The sequence below is a fragment of the Molothrus ater genome, chromosome 7 (genome assembly GCF_012460135.2).
Source record: "Molothrus ater isolate BHLD 08-10-18 breed brown headed cowbird chromosome 7, BPBGC_Mater_1.1, whole genome shotgun sequence".
Lineage (NCBI taxonomy): Eukaryota > Metazoa > Chordata > Aves > Passeriformes > Icteridae > Molothrus > Molothrus ater.
This window is the reverse complement of record NC_050484.2, coordinates 9,779,683-9,800,461: the sequence shown is the minus strand read 5'-3', so window position 1 is coordinate 9,800,461 and position 20,779 is coordinate 9,779,683. Positions and strand designations below refer to the sequence as shown.

Below are 20,779 nucleotides of genomic sequence, written 5' to 3'. Positions count from 1 at the left end.
AAGCTCTGCCAGTTCTAGCTATTTACCAAGAATTATGGTAACAATTTTCTATGTCTCACAGAGCAGACTGTATGTACAAAACAAAACGAGAGAATGAGAGGAACACGTGTCAAGGATGGATCCTGTGCTGTTTCAAGAGAAAAAAAAAACCACCCAAGTTTGGCCAAGTTAAAAGCTTTTGATAGAAGCTCATAAATGCCATTTGGACCTTCCTGCACCAGCATCTAAGTATCTGGCTCTATTGCTGATTGTGCCCAGCTTTCTTAGAGTTCCTAGCACTTATTGGCTCTATTGACAGCTCTTCAAACTAGAAAGGGGAAGAGATAGATATTCCTGGTGGAGCTAATTTTGGATCAGGGCAGGCACTGAATGCGGGAGCAGCCTGTCCTTTTTTCCTAAATTCTTGAATATTATTTTTCTATGATTGTTGGACTTGATGGTCTTAAATGTCCTTTCCAACCTTAACAATTCATAATATTGTATGACATTCAGGAAGAGGGGGGAAAAGATTTTTGGTTTTAAAGCAGAAGGTCAGAAAGGTACTTGACTTATAATGAACAACACTTGTACTAGCTAGTCCCATGCAAAACTGTGTAGAAAATGAGTCTGCAAGTTCTCCTGCTGCCTTTCTTTTTTTTTTGGTGAAAAATCTTATTTCCATGATATTCATGACTTAAAAATATGAGTCATCTCTACACTCATTAAGAGGAACATAAAATGATAACCAACCCCAGCATCCTTCTCACTCTGCAGGCTAACAAAGAGAGAACAGCACAATGGGTTATACAGCTCTTATCTTCTAAATCTTACCCTAATATCAACAATATGCAAATGAGTGCCTACTTTTAAAGTTAAACATTGATTAACTTTAATTAAATTAATTAACTATAATTTAATTAATTCAATCTCTCCCATCCTGAGTCAATATTGGAACTGTGGGCCTCATGGCATCTTGAAGCTTGTTCTTCCCTAGCACCTCTATCAAAGTCCCTTTTCTGATCTTCAGACTTCCACATCTCACCAAAGTCATTGCAGGGCTTTCATTTCCATACTGTTTGAAAATGGCAGGCATAGAAATAAAGCTGGCTCTTCATTTACTGTTCTCCTGCCCCCACCAAATCCCATTAAACAGGGGGAAACTATAGAGTTTACTTTATCACAGGACCCCAGTTTTAAATCAAGAATTAAGGAGTTGTGGGATTCCTTTGTTGTATGCCCATTTTTGGCACAGCTAGTGGTGGATTTGGTGTGGCATGTTACTGACTCTAGCCCTGATTTCCTTGTGACCCCCAGTGTGCACACAGCAGTAATCCTGCCTTTTGGGCAGCAGGGAAAAGCCCAGACTGCATCTCACCTAGGCAGGAGGAAAGGCAAGGCTGCCCGAACTGCAGTGCTTTGTTTGCACATCATTGGGTTTTTCCCTGGCTGTATTGAACCTTGTTTTGTTTTAGCCATTGTTCAGGTCTTGGCTGTACAGGACTTATGTTCTAGATCTCTATTTTTTCCTGTAATTTATTGGCCTTATCAGTAAAGATGGTTCCCTGTGGAGCAGTTATATTTAGTGATTTTGGATTCAGTTTTAGTCTTATAGTGACAGCTGTGCCCTCAAAAGCAGCTTGTAAACAGTTCCATGGAAAGGCATAAAGCACTCCAGGGGCTCACCCGAGAGGAAATGGGGCCACAATTGTAGGACAGATAAGATCCTTAAGGGGATAAAAATAAAGTTTAACTACAGAGACCAATCATTTCAAATGAGATTATGATAATAGGTGACATGAAGGTAGGCAAAGGGTTTTGGGGAGCCACACAGATGAGCTTTGGGTGACGTGTATTAAAGAAGAAAGTGTGGTGCAGGCAGACTATAAGAAAGCCAGGTCTATTGCTTCATGCAGAAGAAGAAAAGTGAGATTTCCACTTTGTTAAATAGTAGTAGAACAGTTAGGAGAGGAGAACAGCTCCTTAGTGAGCTGTTGCAAAAATCTGGTTTAAAAATTACTCCATTAACAGCATAGAACAATCCTGTTGGAAGGAGAGAAGCCATATTCTTGCCCTCAGACTCACACCCTTAGCTACTCCTACTCTACTTTCCCCTGTTTCTTGGGAGAAGCCCTGCAGCTTTTCTCAAACCTCATCAGGATCAGCCTGAGCAACACCAAACATATCCATGGGCAGTTTCTCTAGCATTCACTATAGAAACTCTCTTTCCTGCTCATACAACAGCTCTCATAAAACTTTGGGGAAATTCATTAAATTTAAAAGCTCTCCCACCAAATTGGTTAAAAGTGTCCAATGTCTCCAAAACTGTGACGAACGAGGCAATATAATTCTAAAAACATTGGTTATCTTAGGTCCTTGTCTTTGCATTCTAATGAAGCTTGCAAAGGCTGTAGCAAATTATGTACCTTCTGCACACCTGTTATAAACACTTAAAGTATTTGGCTAGTGGTTCTTTCCTCCCAGTCTCTTTGATTTCCCCTAAAAAGAGTTGAAAGCATGCCTCATGAAAGGAAATCCAAAAACATTTGCTACCTTCTTTGCAGAAGCTGTTTTACCTGGATTCATTTTACACATCTGATAACACTCTACTAAGATTTCTCTGAACTATCACAATTAAATGTTGCAGTATGAACAAGGGTATTGTTCAAACATTTTCTGTCTTAATTCCCACAAATTTCTCAGAAGAAAAAGCCAATCCCCCGAAAGAGTAAATGCTTCAATCTCTTATGAGGTTGGATTGTGCACCTGGACAGATGAGAGTATGTGAGAGCTGCACTTGCATTGAAGGCACAGGTATATTTTTAAAGTAACCTGTATCATCAAAACTTTTGTTTACTTCAAGTAATTTGGTGATCTGTTGTTTTATATGTTGTGACACAGAGTTCATCCTGATTTTCAGCAAGGAATAGCATCAAGCAGAGAGGAAGACTTTTCCAGAAAAGTTTCTGTGTGGCCACCCAGCCTTGGCTTTTTGCACTGGTCATTGGCCAATCTATGTGCATTTCAACAGGGCACTTGGTCATCTTGACCTATTAAAAAATGCACTTGAGGCTGATGTGATTTGGTTCAGGAAGATTTACAGAACTCACCCTTCATCTATCAGCATGGTCTCAGGCAAAGTTTGGGGATTCCACAAAAGAAGGGGAGGAAGCCTAAGGTATGGTAAGGCACCTGTTGTCATCTTATTGCAGGGGTTCCACACTGTTGTCTCCTTATCACAAAAGTTCCATGCCTTCTTGGTGTTTTCTCATAGGCTGCTCCTCCAAGCACTGACTCTTTCTTCTTCACAAAGCAGCCAACTGACTCCAATTCCCTTCCTAATGAGCCACCCCACTCTTTTATAGCACTCTTCTTCTCATTGGTTACAGCTGTGGCCTGTTGAAGTCAGGGCTGCTCCTAATCTTTGACAATTGGCCCAGCTGCAACTCCTTAGGGGTAAGATTACCTTCTACACTATCTTTATGTTCTTATATTCTATCCCCCTACAGTACCTGACCCAGGTATGCAAATAATTACTGTCCTATGTTATCCAACATTTTGGATATTTTTCTGTAGCTAGGTTATTCTGGCTTGCATAATTATAAATACACAACACATTTAGAAGGGCCAGAGCTAAAAAAAAAAAAAAAATTAGATCTTGTTTTCTTTATTGTTTTCCAGTGAGTTTGTTCCATTTTGCAGCATGAGAAAACCCCCAGCATTCCAGTTTAGCCCTTCACACTGCTATGGCTCATCAGATGTTCCCAGCACTGCTGGTGCTCTGTGGCTTTCTATCCCCACTAAAGGGACAGTGACTTTCAGTGTGGATGGCCATAGGCTGTACAGCCCCTGTTTGCATGTAATTCATCTGTCCAATTCCTGGCACCAGTTTCAATGACAACTTTTCACCTGAGACATGTCTATCAAATGTTCTCAAACAGAGAAAAATATCTTATAGGCAAAAAAAAAAATAGTTCTCAGAAAGATGTTATAAAAACACACATGTAAGGACTGTAGACAACCTGTACAAGATCTTTCATTTCACTTATCAAATGGTTTACCTGGGCTTGAGAATACCCAGAACACAGTCTGGCAAATGCTAACTTAAGCCTCTTCTTACAGAACCATTTTGTCATATAGTTGTTGTTTATAAGTATTCTCTTCTTTATTTCAAACTTCTCATTTCCAATGAAAGTTTTTCTCAAACAAATGTAAGCCACATCTGAGAGGTTGTTTTGTTTTGCCATACATAAGACCTTGAGATTAATTGCTTCATGTTTTGTATGGGTAAAAGTAAACCACAGAAACCTGGCAACAATATTTGAGTCACTAATTCTCTTTTTCAAGCTATGTATTAATGCCAAGTAGCCCCCAAATTAGCACAGATTAAAAAGAAATCATAAACCATACTAACATTTAGTGAAGCACACTGACATTTCACTTGCATAATGGAAAAAAACCGCAGCAGCTCCAGCTGAACTGTGCTGAAGCTGAGTGTGAATAAGCAATGTTCATCAATGGAAACATTCAAGGAACATAGACCACAGTTTCAAAGAGTTTGAGAGATTAAAGTTACTAGCAAGGTGTGGTTCTGATCCCATAAAACACACTAGCTACATCACACACATGGAATTTTATGGTGAGCTGAAAGGGAAAGTGAGTAAAGAAAGTTTGCAGGGTTAAACTTCTATTGTGATGAAGAGAAAGGGTTGTAGCAGCTTTATAAAAGAAGTGCCCAAGTAAAGGAGGGAAGAAATCTGTAGAACTTTTTCAAAATTTAAATGTTTGTCTTGAGTATAACAGAAGTTTTACAGAGAATACAATTAGTTTTTCTCAGTTTTCCTAGGCCTTTCAGTGTAATCACCCATTTGAAGCCAGTTCTAAGAGCATAAGCAAACCCTGTCCCCTAAATAGGATTGTCACCTAAGCCCTGATTATTTCTGGCTTATTGAGAATTTAATGGGCATGGCCAGAATTCATACTTTGGATTTGATTATTTTTAGTCCTTGTGGCACCATTTCCCCCTCTCCTGTTACCCAGGAGACAGCTATCCATTGTTTTCTTTTGAAGAAAACCCAAAGCTGTGCAAAGCTATACAAAGCTCTGCCTCCTGGTGCTGTGTATTCCACACCTGATAACACCCATTTTTGGCTTATTCTTCAAATGTGCCATTCCTATACAAAATAGGTTTACCTCCCTCCATAACCCAAAATATTTCCTGCCTTCTTTCCCCAGATTTTGAGGCTAGGAGCATATGTAATCCCAGACATCCACTGATATCCTACAGATCTCTGCCTTACAGAGGCTCAGTGAGCAGCAGCACCAATAGCAGACATTGCTCTGTTCTAGCAGCCTGTCCTGATTCATACACCTTCCTAATGGTACTTTTCCTTCTGCCATCCAGGAATTCTCTTAGCTAAAAACCACTGCTGTATTTAATCTAATTTCTTAAGGATTAAACAGGGTACAAAAATCCAACAGAAGATGCACTGAGCCTTCTCTGGTAACCATGCTGCCATTTCCTGATCCTCCAGACTCTTACCTGCTGTGATTGTGGCAGTTGTGTAGCTGGATAAGAATACCATCTTTATAGAAGTATCCAGATCATCTTCTAGAATCATTTAGGTTGGAAAAGACATTTAAGATTGAATTCAGCCACAAACCTAATGCTCCCAAGTCCACCAGAAGTGATGGGATGAGCAAATATGCTTTTCCAGGTGCTCTCTAGAGTACAGCTGGTGGTGATGATAGTGAAGATGAGGATTATAATATTATATTATTTTTGCCGTGCTTCTCTTCTAGTAAAACAGATACTTCCTCATGGACCTCCCCAAACTCCCTGCTGTACTGTTCCCACCTGCTATGCCACTAGAACTGACTGGAGTGTGGTTGAACAGTAATTGGAAGTGTTCAAACTGACTGTTAAGCTTCCTGTGTGATTATTACTGAGTGATCTTCCACCATCCCAGAAAGTGATCCCCTCCCCTGAAGGCCTTACAGACAAGGAGTGCAAAAGACCCAACTCTCAGGTTTCCCACTGCCCTTCCTGCCTCAGAGTGTAGGCTGGTTCAGGCTGGTGATTCACAGATCCATCTATTTTCAGCGTGGCTTCTTGGCCTTTTAGGTCATGGCACTATTTTGCTTGCAGAGACCTTGCTTGTGTGAAGATACCTGCCTGATGTCTGCTCCCAGCAGTCTTACAGCAGCTGCCTCACGTGCCCTGCTTTGCTCCAGAGCAGGCTTATCTCTGCACTCAGCAACACACTGCACTTATCTGAGACAGACATTATCTTCTCATTTGAGTGCAGCCCATTCACATTACCGAATGAATGCTCTCTACAGCACATATCCTGGTGGGAGGTCTCCTATCGTCTCTCTGAGCTTGTTTGCTCAGTTTGATGAGCTGCTAATTCTGTTTGATCTGGGGAACAGGCACAGCAACAAGACACACACAGTGCCCCCAGCACCAAGTCAAGACAGAGGACACCCAAAAGAAGCTTTGGAAGGAAGTAAAAGATTTTCACTGACTTCCACTCTCCAGTCCCATGACAAGAACTGCTCCACACAGTGATCTGACTTCAGGGACACAGAGCCTTTTAGAGAGGCTTTGCTGAAGTGTAAAATCCTCAGAATATCTTGGTAGAGATTGGTAGATAGTCATCTTAGTTATGAATGGCTCCAAATCAATTCTCTGAACACCACTGAGTCTTAAAGGCAAATAGTACAGAAAATAAGCTGAGAAGAGGCTATTTAGAGAGATCTATGTGTTTCTCAACACTAGGACCACCACAGCTGTCAGGCAAAAATGATGTGAGTAAAAACCCAGTAATCCTGAAATAAGCAGTGTCTAGGCAGACAGTAGACAGCTGGATGAGTACGGAATACTCTTCAGCCACACCTACCCTGGGAACTGACCAGCAGATTTGCCTGGTTAATGAAGACCTATACAAAGCAACCTATACAAAGACCTATACAAAACCCTTATACACAGCCTGCTGGGGTCTGTCTATAATGCATATTTTGAAGATACGTTGTTTGTATAAAGTTATGATATTATTTAATCACACTATGAGCAATGCTATCAGCATCACATAAACTACTTCATATATTGCAAGTTGATAATTAAAAACTATTAACTTTTTTTGATGCTCAGTCCTACAAGAGAAATCTGACCTTGATCTTCTGTTTACAGAACAAACCCATTACATTAAATTTGCAAAAAAAGAACGGTACAGATCCCATGGAAGTCATTGGCCTGAACTAGCCAAGCAAGAAGTCTTCTAGTGGAATCCTGAAAGAAGGATTATGGTACAAGCACACACCTATTAGAAGGATAATTATGCTGAAGAAATTAAACAACCTACACATGATGCCTCAAGCTGTTGTAGAGTTTTCTTGCAGTGTGCTTTAGAAGGCCATTGGCTGCATCCCCTTTTTTTCCAGATGCAGGGAAATACCTTCCTTTGAGACTGTGCCAATCTAAACTACAGAGGTAATCATAGACAATAATGGCTTAAAATTTAGACCAACTTCAAGATGAGAGCACCGAGTTCATGTTCAGGCTGGAACTGTGACCCTGGTTGTTCCAAGTCCAAGGACAGCCTACAACCAGACTCTGTTCTTATATAACATTGTAAAACATTTCTAGGAGTCTCCCTCTTAATCTTTTAGCAAGAAATGCTTCTTATCCCAGACTTAATGGGGTATGACTGGGCAGCGCAGGAGAGCTGTGCCAACTGACAGTGCTTAACAAGGGCAGAGCTCTAGCTTTTCATCAAGAAAAAGCTTTTAAATAACAAGTCCCCTTCTGCTGCACCTTGCAAACTGAGCCTGAAACATACTTCCCCAGCTCTCCTTCTGCAGCACTCTGCATGTAACATTACAGAGAAAATAAAAATTAGAGCAACTTCAAAGGGGTTTTTTTGTTGTTGTTGTTGTTGTTGTTTTTTTTTTTTTAAATTAAGACACCAACTGTAGCTGTTTTAATAATCAGGAACCAATACCAACAAAGGCTTTATTCTTGCTGGAGATATGCAATAAGGAAACATAGCACTAAGATTTTCAAGGTGTCCCTTTTCCTATAAAGATTAGATTAAAAATGTCAGTTTAAACCAAACAAACCCCCCCCTTCCTGCCTCCCAACCTCCACACCACAAAACCCAAACCTTCTGAGACAGAAACAAAAGCCAGAAGTCCCTGGAGCCTGTCTGTTGTTTCTGGAGGTGGGTCAGCTGGACACTGCCTTAGTTCTGTTTCCAGTTAACTGATATTTTTAGGCCATTCCCACTTTGTGCGTACCATTTGCTGAAAAGAACACAAAGCTGCAGTAATATGATCTAAATGTCCTAAAGCCCCTCAAACCCTGATAGAGAACATGAATAGATTGAGTTCTGTTCTATACTGTCATTTTGACAAACTAACATTTATGGTTTATACATAATTACATTATTAATACATAGGAAAAAATTTAATTCTTTACATGTTCTCCTTGTATCTAATAGTTTTGCACTTGACTCAAGGACCAGTCCTTAAGTAACACCTGTTTGCTCATAGGAATATGACTTCAAAATGCAGAGAGAGCAAGGGCCCAAACCCATCATTACAGCCAAGCGCAGTTTGTAATACTGTGGGTAGTTCTATTACACCACTGGTGAGGTTTGGCACAACTGAGCCTTCCAAGACAAAGGCAGACAATGAATCAAAGTAGATCCTCTGTAACAAGCTTAAAATTTTAACAGCAAAAAGCAAATCATTGGCCTTGAAGTGCAGTTCCTGCAGTCCCACAGCACATAGCCCATGCTCAGCCTCAGCACACGGCACAGTTTTCCTCAGCTGTTGCTTAAAAAGCAGAGCAGTGCAAACACACTTACCTGGCTGTCCGTGGGCTACAGAGGTCCTGGCACAGGCTGGATCCCCTTTATACTGCAGGCCTTCCACTGCTCCCTCTTCCCAATGTTCAAGTAAAGGAGAACTGTTTATGCTACTGCACTGATAAAAATCACCTCAGAGGGGCCCAGAGCTGCCCTCATGGCTCATAAATTATATAGTTTTACTCTGCTTGGCACAGGCTTGAACCCTGTTATAATTTAGGTTAAAAGACAACACAAAGTTTCTGCCTTTTCAGAGCCCTTCGGCAGTTTTGCTGCAAACCACAGGGTCTGGTCAGGCCTCTACAGGTGTTCTTAATTAGGAGAGAATCCATGTAAGGTACAAGCCTTAAAGATATATGGCTCTTAAGCACAAGCCTTCAAAACTCAGCCATATCGCACCATCATCTTCACTGAGTTATGCTTACAAAGAGCACAGATAAAATAGTGTTTAATCAGAACTGCTGCTTCCCTTTGCAAGCAAAAGATAATGAAATAGCTATCCTGCAGTATGAAAGCATTGAGTTATCTCATCCTAATGTGAGGGCATGGTTGAATCACCTCCCTGTCTTTGACTTGCTTTAACACTTGGATTTAAAAAGTACTTCTGTCCTTAGAGGTAAGAGTTGTGTATAAAAAAACAGCATGGAGACTTCTTGCAGAATGTGATTATTTTTGGGAGCAAATCACCTGGTCTCTTATTCACATTTTCAGGAGAAGACTGAATGACTTTACAAAGCAAAGACTTCAGAGAGACAGCATGAAACCATGCATGGAAATAAATACACAGCTCTGGCCTGGATGGTCATTAATGATGCATAGCCTGTGAGGATGTATGGGAGTAACATCCTTCATTTTGAAAGAGTCAGAGGAAAAAAGCCACTAGCAATTATGCCACACAGTGCCATGAAATATATTAGACCCTTTCTTAATGCTGGATAAAATGAGACAGGTTTAGAAAAGCATTGTCACTGTCATAACCCAAAGGATTTTCCAAAACAAGAGCCCTGACTTTCCAAGCACCAAATTTCCAGAGCAATCTGTAAAGGAATTTATCATATAAAACAGCTAGAAGGTCTGGTATCATAGACATTTGTCCTTTCAAATGTCATAAAGTATTGTCAGTGAAGCATATTCCTGCTCCCTACATTATGAACAGCAGACCTGCTCTGTGGCTGAGTTGGTTGGACCTTAATTTTTGTTTGTTGAGGGAGTGAGGATCATTTATGGCCCGTGGAAATTCCCTACCAGGTTCTGTGCAGTGGGTCTGTGCTCCTGGGGTTCCTGCTGCAAACCACTCGGAAGATGTTGCAATGTTTCAGGACTCTTCAGATCACCAACTCCAGAAGAATTTCAGGAAGATGTCAGGATTGAGGGAGCCAGCTTGGGATTCCACCTGTGCAAAAGCAACATAAGCCAGTTATAAAAGGCTCTAGGATTGTGCTACCATATTTTGAGTGCTGTTGTAGTACCTGGGACATCTCTGAAAGTTCAGGGATAACATAAGGCCTCTATCTTTTCTAAGTATTGGACTGTGCCATCTAAATAAAATTTTGAGAGTCACGAAGTAAGAGGGAATGTTCATGCTCCTTTTGAACCTAATTTAGCTGTTATTCTGAACCAAGTCCTATAACTGTCCCCACTCTCTGTTAATGTTTATAGAAAGCCTAGGAACATTAGCTTTTGCCTTTGGGCTTCTCATCAAGATGTCTAAAGCATGTAAATAACTTTATAGAATCAACAACTGAACTGTGAGGAAATTTGGACCACCTGATAAGGTCCCAAAATAAAGTTATGCAATTTCTGTAGTGGATTCAGCAGACCTAAACATGAAATACATTCATAGGCAAATCTTCCCAGAGAGAATCTCTAGGTTAGATTTTGATTGTATTTATCTTAGCTAATTTACAGATGACTTTTAGAAGGGTGCTTTTAATGTCTCTGTACTCCCACACATCCATGGCTATTTTCAGAACTACCTAGGATGCATTTGCATTGATTACGGTGCCCAAACAAGAGCCTGCCTTGATACTAATGCAGAGCAGCTGGGTTTCAGGACCTGGACTACACATTGCTACAGCAGCAGCCTGAACTGCAGCTGCCCTGCGGCAAAAGCAGGAAGGGATATTTTGATTTCCTGATTCTGGCCAGTGGATGTAAACCAGAATATATGGGATGTACAGGTGATGGCCCTCAGACTGTGCTGGAGTAGGCAGGTTTCAGCAGCAGATACTCAGACTTGCCTAGGATGCATTTGGCCATGAGTGTACAGCCACAACGTGGGTTCAGGGAAAGTGAGAAAGAATCAGTGCACATCCCTGTTGGTGTCCCATAATAGCAATACTGTAACATAATAATATTTTTATTCAGTAGCTGTTGTTTCTGAGGGCTTCTAAATGCTTGCTGAATCTTCTTCCCCATCTTTCATTCCAGAAACCCTCAGCATTCCCAGCCTCCAGTTTAACAGCACCTGACTATCTCCACTGAATTCAGAAGTCCCCTGGATGGACTTGGTGGCTTAGTGTTGGTCAGTGTCACCAGCTGAGCTAGGAACCTTCATTTGGTGGTGGAACTGCTTACCAGTGCTCTTCTAGAAGTGTATTTTAATTCTGGATGTCTAGAAAGTCCTCAGCATCACCTCAGAAACGTGCCAAATTGACATTAATTTTCAAAAAGTTCAAATATGAGAAGCAATTATGTCAAATAAGATTCTTGGCTGAGAGAAGCTGATATTATCATTTAAAAAAAGGTCTGGCAAAGCATGTTAATGATATGAAAAGTAAATAAGCACAGGAGATAATGCAAAGATGCTGAGTTGGGCAGGAAATTATTTCTAATATGAAGTAAGTTTCTCTTTTATAATACTCACTCCACCAAAATGGATGTATTTAAATTGCTGTTATGTGCCCTTATTCATTGCTGTTTACAGAATATTTAAATGCAGAGTTCATTTAATTCTGGCTAGGTCAGTAATTGTGGTAATGAACAAGGCCGACCATTTGCTTTAAGAGGAATAAGTGCTCATTTACAAAATTAAATTACTTTATTTTTGTGAAAATAAAATTACTTTATTTTTGTGATTTCATATAGGCATAAAAAAAATCATGACCGTGTGCAGGCTCAAGTGAAAAGTTAGATTCCATGAAAGCTTAATTTAAAGTCATGACAGTTCCTTGTGCACTACAAAATCTGTCACTGCTATGAAACAAGACCCTATTTAATACCCACACATGTCAATTCTCAGCAATAAAAGTTTCAGATGAAAAAACTAATTATTATTTGATTAACTGGTAAAATGTGGTGGTATAAATAATACCAGATAATCTGATAATTTCCTTTACTCACTGATAAATTCTTGATAAAATTACTTGAGTACCAATGGTCTACAAATAGTTTTGATTAGGGCCTCCATATTTTCGGTCAGTGGTTCCACTTTGAATTGCTGTACAATGAATAAATATGATTTAAAGCTTGTAGTGAGAATGTCACATATATAAACAATTGTTTAATTCACAAAATAGATGATGAAGCTGGCTAGGTGTGTCATAGTTCAGCTTTTTAAAGTGGTTAACTTGCTTGTCTTGCCTGTACAAACAGAGAAATGGCTGCTTGATTTATTTTTTTAATAAATATCTTCAGCATATTTTGTAATATAACCCAAAGTTAAAGATTTCTTCTTTAAATCTCCTAGCTTATAATAGAATGCAATCCAATTACATCCATTCTCAAAGGGTTCAATTCAAAGCTTTGAAACTAATGCCAATCAGTTTCTTCATTATTTCTTAATAAATCACAGCGTGATCAGTGGGTTCTATGAGGCACTTCTGTGTCTTCTGCATCCTCTGTAGAGACTGCATTGGAAGCCAGGTCGATGTCTAATTTGGGGCACAGGCATGACAAGTTAATGCAGACAAGAAAACCACAGAAATGAAACTCAACTGGTGTACGAAAAAGGTGGGAGTGGATTTAGGGTGTAGTTTTGTAACAGAACTTCCATTTTAGGGCAGTAGTGCCAGTGTGCTCACTGACTAACTTGTACCCTGGCAGAGAATCTGACAGCTCTGCCTGGCCATGGGGAATGAGAGAAAGGCCTCCCCAAACTGTTCAGATCTCTCACTGAAGAAGTGGGATGTTTATTTCTGCAGGAGTATGCTATATTTAAAATTTGTAAAGCAATAATTAAAAAGTAATAAAGTTCTTTCAGTTTTGTAAAAGAGAAGAAAAACATTCAAATTAGGGTTTTGTCCAGTAAGGCAGGAGATCTCTTTTCTGGTTTTAGCAGAGACGCATATTTTAAAGGTGCACAAGTAAACCAACAAATTATTTATTGCCTGTGCCAATTTCTCAGCTGTAAAATAAGTTTAGTAGTGCAGGCAGAGCAGCAAAATGCCACATGATAGGTATCTATTTCATGGTGATGGTGAAAAGAAACAGGAAACAAAAAGAACTGTGATATGCAAGTAAAGACTGAAAGAATGTCACTGAGGATACTACAATGGAAAAGGACAAGCAATTGGAGAAAAGAATATGAAGGAAGAGAATTATGAAGTAAAAAGGAACAAGAAGCAGGTGGGAAACAGCCTGGTACTGTGATACAGATACTAATTTACAGTAAAGGTAAGTATGAAGTCTTATTATATACACAACTATAATGCAAAAGAATACTCTTACAAACCTTGTTTTGTCCAGATGCCTGTACTCCCAAATCCTCTAAAATATAGTTAAGGTATACCTCCATTTAAAGGCCAGAAGGGCTCTCCTAGTCTGACTTCTCTTCCATATACAGTGAGCATCACATCCAGCATTCACTGTGTGGAGCACAGTAACTGTGCAGAAGGAAATACCTGGCATTTTTTAAGAATCTACATTTCTCCCATATTCTCTGCACCTTCTTGGAATATCCAAAGCTTCAATTTATTGAAGGCACTAAGTATAGTTTCTTCTTTCATGTGGGCAGAGATCAGTCATTGTGTCCTTAGAAGAGTTGCCAAGAACTAAACTGACTTTGCTATAGTTTTCAGTTTAGGCTCAAAACCTTTGTAGCTGTTATTTTCTTCATTTAACACAAGCTTTCAGTGATAACCTGTGAATCCATTTACAACGTCTTACTCAGAGGTTTTTGCTTTTCTTAATTTCTTTATAAACAACAAAAATGTTCCCTTAAAAATGTAAAATACCTTTTAATTTATGAATTCATTTGAAGAGATGCCATCATTCCACTTACTACCCTTGTGTTAAATTAGTACTTTTCAATTCATAGACTTCACCAATGAGCCTCAAGGACTTTGTTCCTTCCCTGCACATAATAGGACTTCCTACCTTCCTTTTTATCCTAAGTAGAAAAGAGAAATCATTGCCAGTGTTTAGGCTCTAGGCACTTTTTGGCCTCCAGTTTTATTCTCACAGTTTTTTCTCCCCCAGTGCAGAGGCAGTGGTTATGCCTGTGGTGATGTGACGTGCTGGTGCCTGTGTGTGCAGGAACCTCTCCTTGCCAGGGAGGCTCTGCCTAGGCACCGAGCACAGGAGTGTTGATCTCACTGTGAGCTGAGGCTGAGCCCAGTACCACAGGGCAGTGTTCCTCCTCCTGCACGATCACCTGGAACACAGGCATTCCCACCATCCATGGGTTTTATCATCATTTAACCCCAGGCTTCCTAAAGTTGGAAGAAGGGAATTCATGAGTGGGTGACAGTATTGTGTCCTCAGTTTAATTCTGGGCATAGATCCAAGTTCTGAGGTTTGAAAAGGAGCCTTCTTCCCTCAAGTTTGCTTCCGCTACTGAAGCCAGCGCAGTTTACTTCCTATAGTCTTCTTGGAATTATGATATTGCCCCCAAATAGTAATTTATATTGGTTAAAATTATAGAAGCCAATGGATTGCTTATCCATTTGACATGTTTGCATTTACACCAGTCTCTGATAGTCTGACTTACAAGATTATAGTTAATTTGGAGTTAAGAGTAGTTTATTTATTGAATCCAGTTTGGTGGATCATAATAAAGGGAAAAATACTCATCTGCATTTAGAAATACAAGTATATAACTCTTCTGCTTATGTTCCAGTGGGGATGGTGAAGAACACTCAGGACTGAAAGGATCAAATAGGAGGCTACAAGAACTTACTAGATTTTTATTTATAAAATCTTACAAGCTAAGAGGGGATCTGAGTGCTCCACTGACTTCTGGGGCATGCATTGAGTGTTTAGCAGATATTCCATTCAGAGAGCACTTTCTTGTGTAAAAGGGATTCTTTTGTTCGTGAGATTTTTCAGCTATTAGGTGAATCTTTATTATATGCCCTTCTCTAGTGCCTGAAACTGTTGTTGGAACTTGCATTCATTCTCATATTCAAAATGATGTAATGAGAAAACAGCTAATGTGCTTAGTTTCTTTAAGGAACTAACATGGGAAGTCTTGGAACGCAAATTTTGGTAATTAACATGTTTGCTGACAGAAGCTATTTGTGTGTTGATGGCAAGCTGCTTCTGTACTGTATTTTATGTGCAGATGAAACTGCGTGTAGGTACCTTCAGAGCTGGAACATGCCTGATATGGAGCGCCTTTCCTATCTTTTGGTAAAGTGCCTGAAGGGCAGGATTGAAGAGAAATTGCTTGGGTATGGATACCGACCTTGAAGGGTAAATCTCAGCTACAAGGATAATTTATACCCTCTTTTAGGAGACTGTGTTGTGAGTCATTTCTATTGCTGGGTAATGTGATGGAGCACAATGCTGCTGCTGAAGCTGAGATATCCCTTAGGTGTCTATTGAATCCATTAGGCTCTGAAAATGCAGCTCACTGATTATTGACTTACTCTCCAACAGTTTAGTGTGTGTGTGGAGCTTTTGCGATCAAAAAGCTTTGGTGATTCCACATTAGAAAGTAATTTTCTGTATGGCTTACTGGGAATTTAGGCACATAAACAGATACTCAGCAGTGATAATTAATGTAGTTTATTGAACAGCTTTCAGATTAGGGACATAATTTTCAGAGCTTTGTCAGTTTCTGTCTGAACATAGTGTTTATGTGCCTGGGAATTTGACTTTTCCTCTTGTATTTTATTTTCCTTTGTTCTCCATTTGGATGATAAAAGGTAAATGCAAAGGTAGGATTGTGCTGATGCAGTGGAAACATACTTCATTGCAGTTTATAGACAGAACCTCTGCAAGAAATTATGTTTATGTGATCATCTCATCTTGCCACAGATGTTTTAGATTAAGCTGCTTCCTACACAGTCTGCACAAAGTACACGAGCAGATACTGTAATATGTTGCCTAGAAAATTGGTATGGAGTAGGAGCTGATGTGAAATTACAATGAGCAGTTTAAGTGCAGACGTGGCCATATCCAGTTGTTTGCACTTAAATGTTTATGAGCAGAGGAGGAGCTGGAAACAACAAGGACCTGCTCCATAACCAGGTCTGCTGGGTGTCCTAAGTGGATATAAATATAAATAGCAACATATGGGGTAGGGATTCATTTGTACTCTAAACAGTTCTGCAACATCTTTCTTTTGATAGAAGGAAAACAACCAAGCACAGCGAGCTTATGACACTATGCAAATCTGTCACAGGCAAGGAAAACACAGCCCCAGCCTCATCTGTTCTGAGCCTCCTCCAAGAGGAGAGGGGGAGGGTGTGCCTGGGAACTGCAGCCGTGCACATCCTGTCCAACATCCTCAGGGAAGCACAGGCCAGCAGGCCTGCAGCTCTGACGCCGTGCTCCAGCGGAGCCACCGCGCTGTCAGGACAGAGTGCCCCAGTGCACTGAGAGCCTCCTGAGCTGGCACCCAGCTGAGCAGCAGCACTGCCACTGTCCCTGACCTGACCTCTGGGGAACAGCCCGTCACCTCACATCTGGGAGTTTTGTCCTGAATTTGGCCTTCAATAATTGTTTGGGTTTGGAAACTTGTGGTTTTTTCCCCTATAAATTTACTCTCTCCTTTTCTCCCCTGCTTTTCTTTAGTTTTGGTGTTTGTTTTCTTTTGATTTTCATGCTTTCAGGTAAAATTCGGAGTTTCAAGTTCATCTTTTTTAGTAATTGGGGATGTTTCTCTGGTTAATGAAGGTCATGGGTAAGGTTCCAGGATTAGGTATTGTTAAAAGCTGCTCTGCCAAGTTCCTCATAAATTCCCAGCAGAATTCTCTACTAGTGTTTGTCATGCTAACATAATTTCAATTCAGAATTAAAGACAAATGCTATTAGGACTCAATGAAGCAAATGCAGGAAAGGATCATTTAACATAACACTGATAAAACTGGCCATAGATTAGAGGAAATTTCTTGTCTATGCAAGTGTTGTAAGTTTCTGCATTTATGACATTTTCTTTTAAATCTGAAGGTTTGATGCATTCATTTTATGGGTAAACAGATTTTTCTTTTTTTTTTCTTTTTTAATAAATGCTCTTTCATGTATAAATTTTGCAGCCTGATTATGAACTAACAATATTTTTATATATAATTCATAATAACAGAGAGAGAATTTTGAAGAGATTTGAACACTTAAGAGATACTATGCCACTATAACTTCATAATACTTTGGTAAATTCTAAAGCTTTTTGTGGGCTCAAGCTAATAATTGTGAGTTCACCTAAGATTCATAATATAGGCAGAGAGTCTGGTAACACAGAATCTGCATTTCAGTGACTAATATCATCCAAACTCTTCAGTGACTACTCTCATCCAAAAAAGGTCTGTTCTTTGAAGTCAGCAGATACTGGGTCAGACTTTAAAGGGAATTCATGCATAATTATATTATAAAAAGGTGAAGTTCCTTTTAATTTTTATATAAATACCTCAGTGACCAACATCATGGATTCCTTTTATATTTTTTGGTGTTTTTTGGAGTGGGGTGGGGCAGGGGGAGTAATAAAAGATAAAAGTATACCTAGTGGGGGAAAAGGATTTCCATAATAGGAAACACTTCAAGGTTTCTATCTCCCTTTTAAATATGAACCGGTGTGAAAAAAAATTCGGCTTTTCAGTATCTGAAATGCAATTTGGAAAATGCTCTCAAGCTTGAAATAGCTCATTTAAGAAACTTTAATGCCTTTTTTTTATTTTGACTCTGCTTTAATATGAAGTATATTTCAACTTTTTATTTTACTCTATTAAATCCTAGGAATTGCTCTGTATCAAAAGAGATATAAGCATGCTTTTGAAGAAGTGCTTAATCGTTTTTCATATGACAGATCTGGCTTTCTCAGTAGCAGCTTGTGCTATCACATTCTGGTTAAGCTGACACAGAGAAACATAAAGACACCTCTCATAAGAGCAAGAAGTTCTCCTGGTGCTCCTGAAATATCTCATCCTGGCTACAGTTTTTAGAGGAGCCCTACAACAACTGACACTGCTTCTTCACCTCATCAGACAGGACTCCTCATCTCCCATGAAGCAGCCTGTAAAAGCCTGTGAGTATTATGGGCCAGGATGCAGATGCTGCTCTTTCATGGAAAGATTTATGCTGGCAGAACTCACTTGGATACCTTTGAAGAAAAGCAGCTGGAAAAACAAGGCATCTAGGTGAATTCTTGAATTTCTTCCAGAGACAAAGTGACCCAGACTGATAATCCATGCATTCCTACAGTGGCAGGAAAATGCATAGCTCTGTCCCAGCAGTAATTCCCTCTCCCAGCTTTACATAGTTTTTCTTTCTATTCAGACTCATAGATGATACTGTTAAACAGGCACAAGACTTTGATCTTTCCCAGAGTCTAAAGGTTTCAAACTGTAAATCCTAAGAATGCTGCAAAAGTCATTAAATGCGATACTGAAGAGGTTCTTTAAATAAAAAGATTTTGAGGTTCTACTGTAATGAATTCTCAAGCTGTTATCACTTGCACATAACCCTTTTTAATTGTGCTTCCAATTTCTTGTGAAAATTCAAATTCAGAACAGGTATTTTTGACCTCACCCAGCTTTAACCGTTCCCTTAGTAATATCTATGCAAAGTATTAATTACTAAATTGAACTTGCAAACATTTAAAAAATGCTTTCCTTCTCTCTTTGAAAGCATTTCATTCACAGCACAATTTCATTCATCGAAAGCATTGAAGCATCTCAGGATACCTGCATATTTATTTTTTCCCTTGGCTCCCAGCTGAGACACTAAATCTTATGCTTTCTTTTCAGACTTTTTGCTGCTCCATGGAGCAGTCAGGCTGAGAATCCTCTGCAGTCCTCTGGGGTTAAGGAAGATGGCGTGAAAAAGAAGCCACAGAAGGAACACCTGTGCAACTAGCAGGAGGAAATATTGTTTTGGGAACAGAAGAATTAATTGCTGGATGTTGTGGCTGTGTGGAAAATTAGGTCACCCTAATTTTTCATACTATTTTAAGAGCAGGTAACTAATCACGAAGCAGTAGTGTAATAAGGTCAGAGAGTTTTTATGGGGCTGTTAGACAAGTCACACATACTTGTACAAGTGGAAGTGCTCCCAGGATGTGTGAGCTCAGCAAGGAGCAGCTCAGCAAGGGTTTTGCTCGATATCATACCATATCAACACTTCATTTTGTGCACTTTCTGATTAATCATAAAATCTCATCCAGCTGACTTCCAAAGCCAACTGGATGGGGTAGTCCTCTGTTCCTTAGACACACAGCCCCTCCCTGTCCCTCTCCAACAGAAATTCTCCAGGAAATGTCTGATGTAAACCATGCTAAGGTGCCACCAGGCTGAAGTTCTTGCTACAATTTTAGTATTTCTCTGGATTTGACTTGTTCCTTATAATGACAATTATTTTGGTTATACAGAATGTCTGCCCTACCTTTTCTCCTTGACATGTAGACGTTTGAACACTACTGTATCTTACTTTCTCTTTTCTTTTTTTTTTAATGCTGTTTTGACAGCCAATCAATTTTTTACCTCCCTTTGAAGAAGCTAGCTCAAAAGGGCAGGAACACATGAGCTAACTTCAGGGATGGTAAAGGAGAGGTATTTTTAGAGTAAGGAGAACACAAAAAAGAACTGATTTATTTATTGTAAAAAGCTGTGGAGGTCCTTAACTTTGAGGCAGGCTGATGGCATGTCTGCCACACTCATGACAGACACTTCAAAGTGCAGAGACATTGTACTGCACTTCAAGGAATTTCCCACTCTGCAAATAATGCTGCAGAAGACACACTCAAGTAGAAGGCAGCGCAGCATTGCAGAAAATCCAGGTGGGATGTTTAACAAACCTAGTTTTATGAAGTAGGGGAATTCCATTAGGAGTGTGGACTATTTGCTTTAACACAATCATTCATTGGGATAAGAGAAGTAGAACTTGCTCTATAGGTTTGTAATTGCTGAAATTAAGTGTGGCTCATCACTCTCTGCAGTACTATACCAATTTACCGTGCTCTTTTATCTCAATTACTTTCTGTGTGTGTCTTATATTTCTCTATTAAACTTCAGTAATTGTAACACTGTGGTAATAACATTGACATACTCAGTACTATATGATGGGCTATTTTACATTCCTCTGACTGCTTTATTTACATAATAATTATTAGTGTCTATATAAATGTGATTCATTGAACTAATAAAGTTTTCAGACAACTGCCATAGCTCACTGATTTCTTCTGTGCAGAAATGTACCTTGCTGTACTCTTAGCTGGATTTCCCTTCTCTTTCAAGGCTGGCATTGGACAATAAAGACCTTCCACTTTAGCCCCATAGAAATTATATTTAATACCTCATTTTATCTTGATTTCATTAGACTGACAAAGAAATGGGAAGTACCAAAGTCATATTTTCCCAACTGATCTGTTCTTTTGCTCAGAAGTACTGCCAAATGCACCCTTCTCACTCATCCTGATCATCACCAAATGTTGATTTTTTGAGACTAAGAAGTTAGCACTCTGAAATCTTAGTGTGGTTCATTAGCCATGCAATTCTCCCCCAGAGGAATTTGGGCAATGCCTTTTGAAATGGCACAGCTGCTTCAGCCTTTCTCTATCT

General features: G+C 39.6%; 1 protein-coding gene and 1 long non-coding RNA gene across 2 annotated transcripts in view; one reads left to right on the top strand and one right to left on the bottom strand.

Moving 5' to 3' along the window:
- Window positions 1–10,225, bottom strand: part of SLC39A10 (solute carrier family 39 member 10) — a 73,456-nt gene extending 63,231 nt beyond the window's left edge. The window contains exon 1 of the mRNA XM_036386493.2: window positions 10,092–10,225. The gene's annotated coding sequence lies outside the window, so the exon portion shown is untranslated. The remainder of the gene's footprint in view (window positions 1–10,091) is intronic.
- Window positions 10,226–18,063: 7,838 nt separating this feature from the next.
- LOC118688718 (uncharacterized) lies at window positions 18,064–20,378 on the top strand. Its single transcript, XR_004980503.2, has 2 exons — window positions 18,064–18,249; window positions 18,971–20,378. It is a non-coding gene; the product is annotated as an uncharacterized LOC118688718 (long non-coding RNA).
- Window positions 20,379–20,779: the final 401 nt, after the last annotated feature.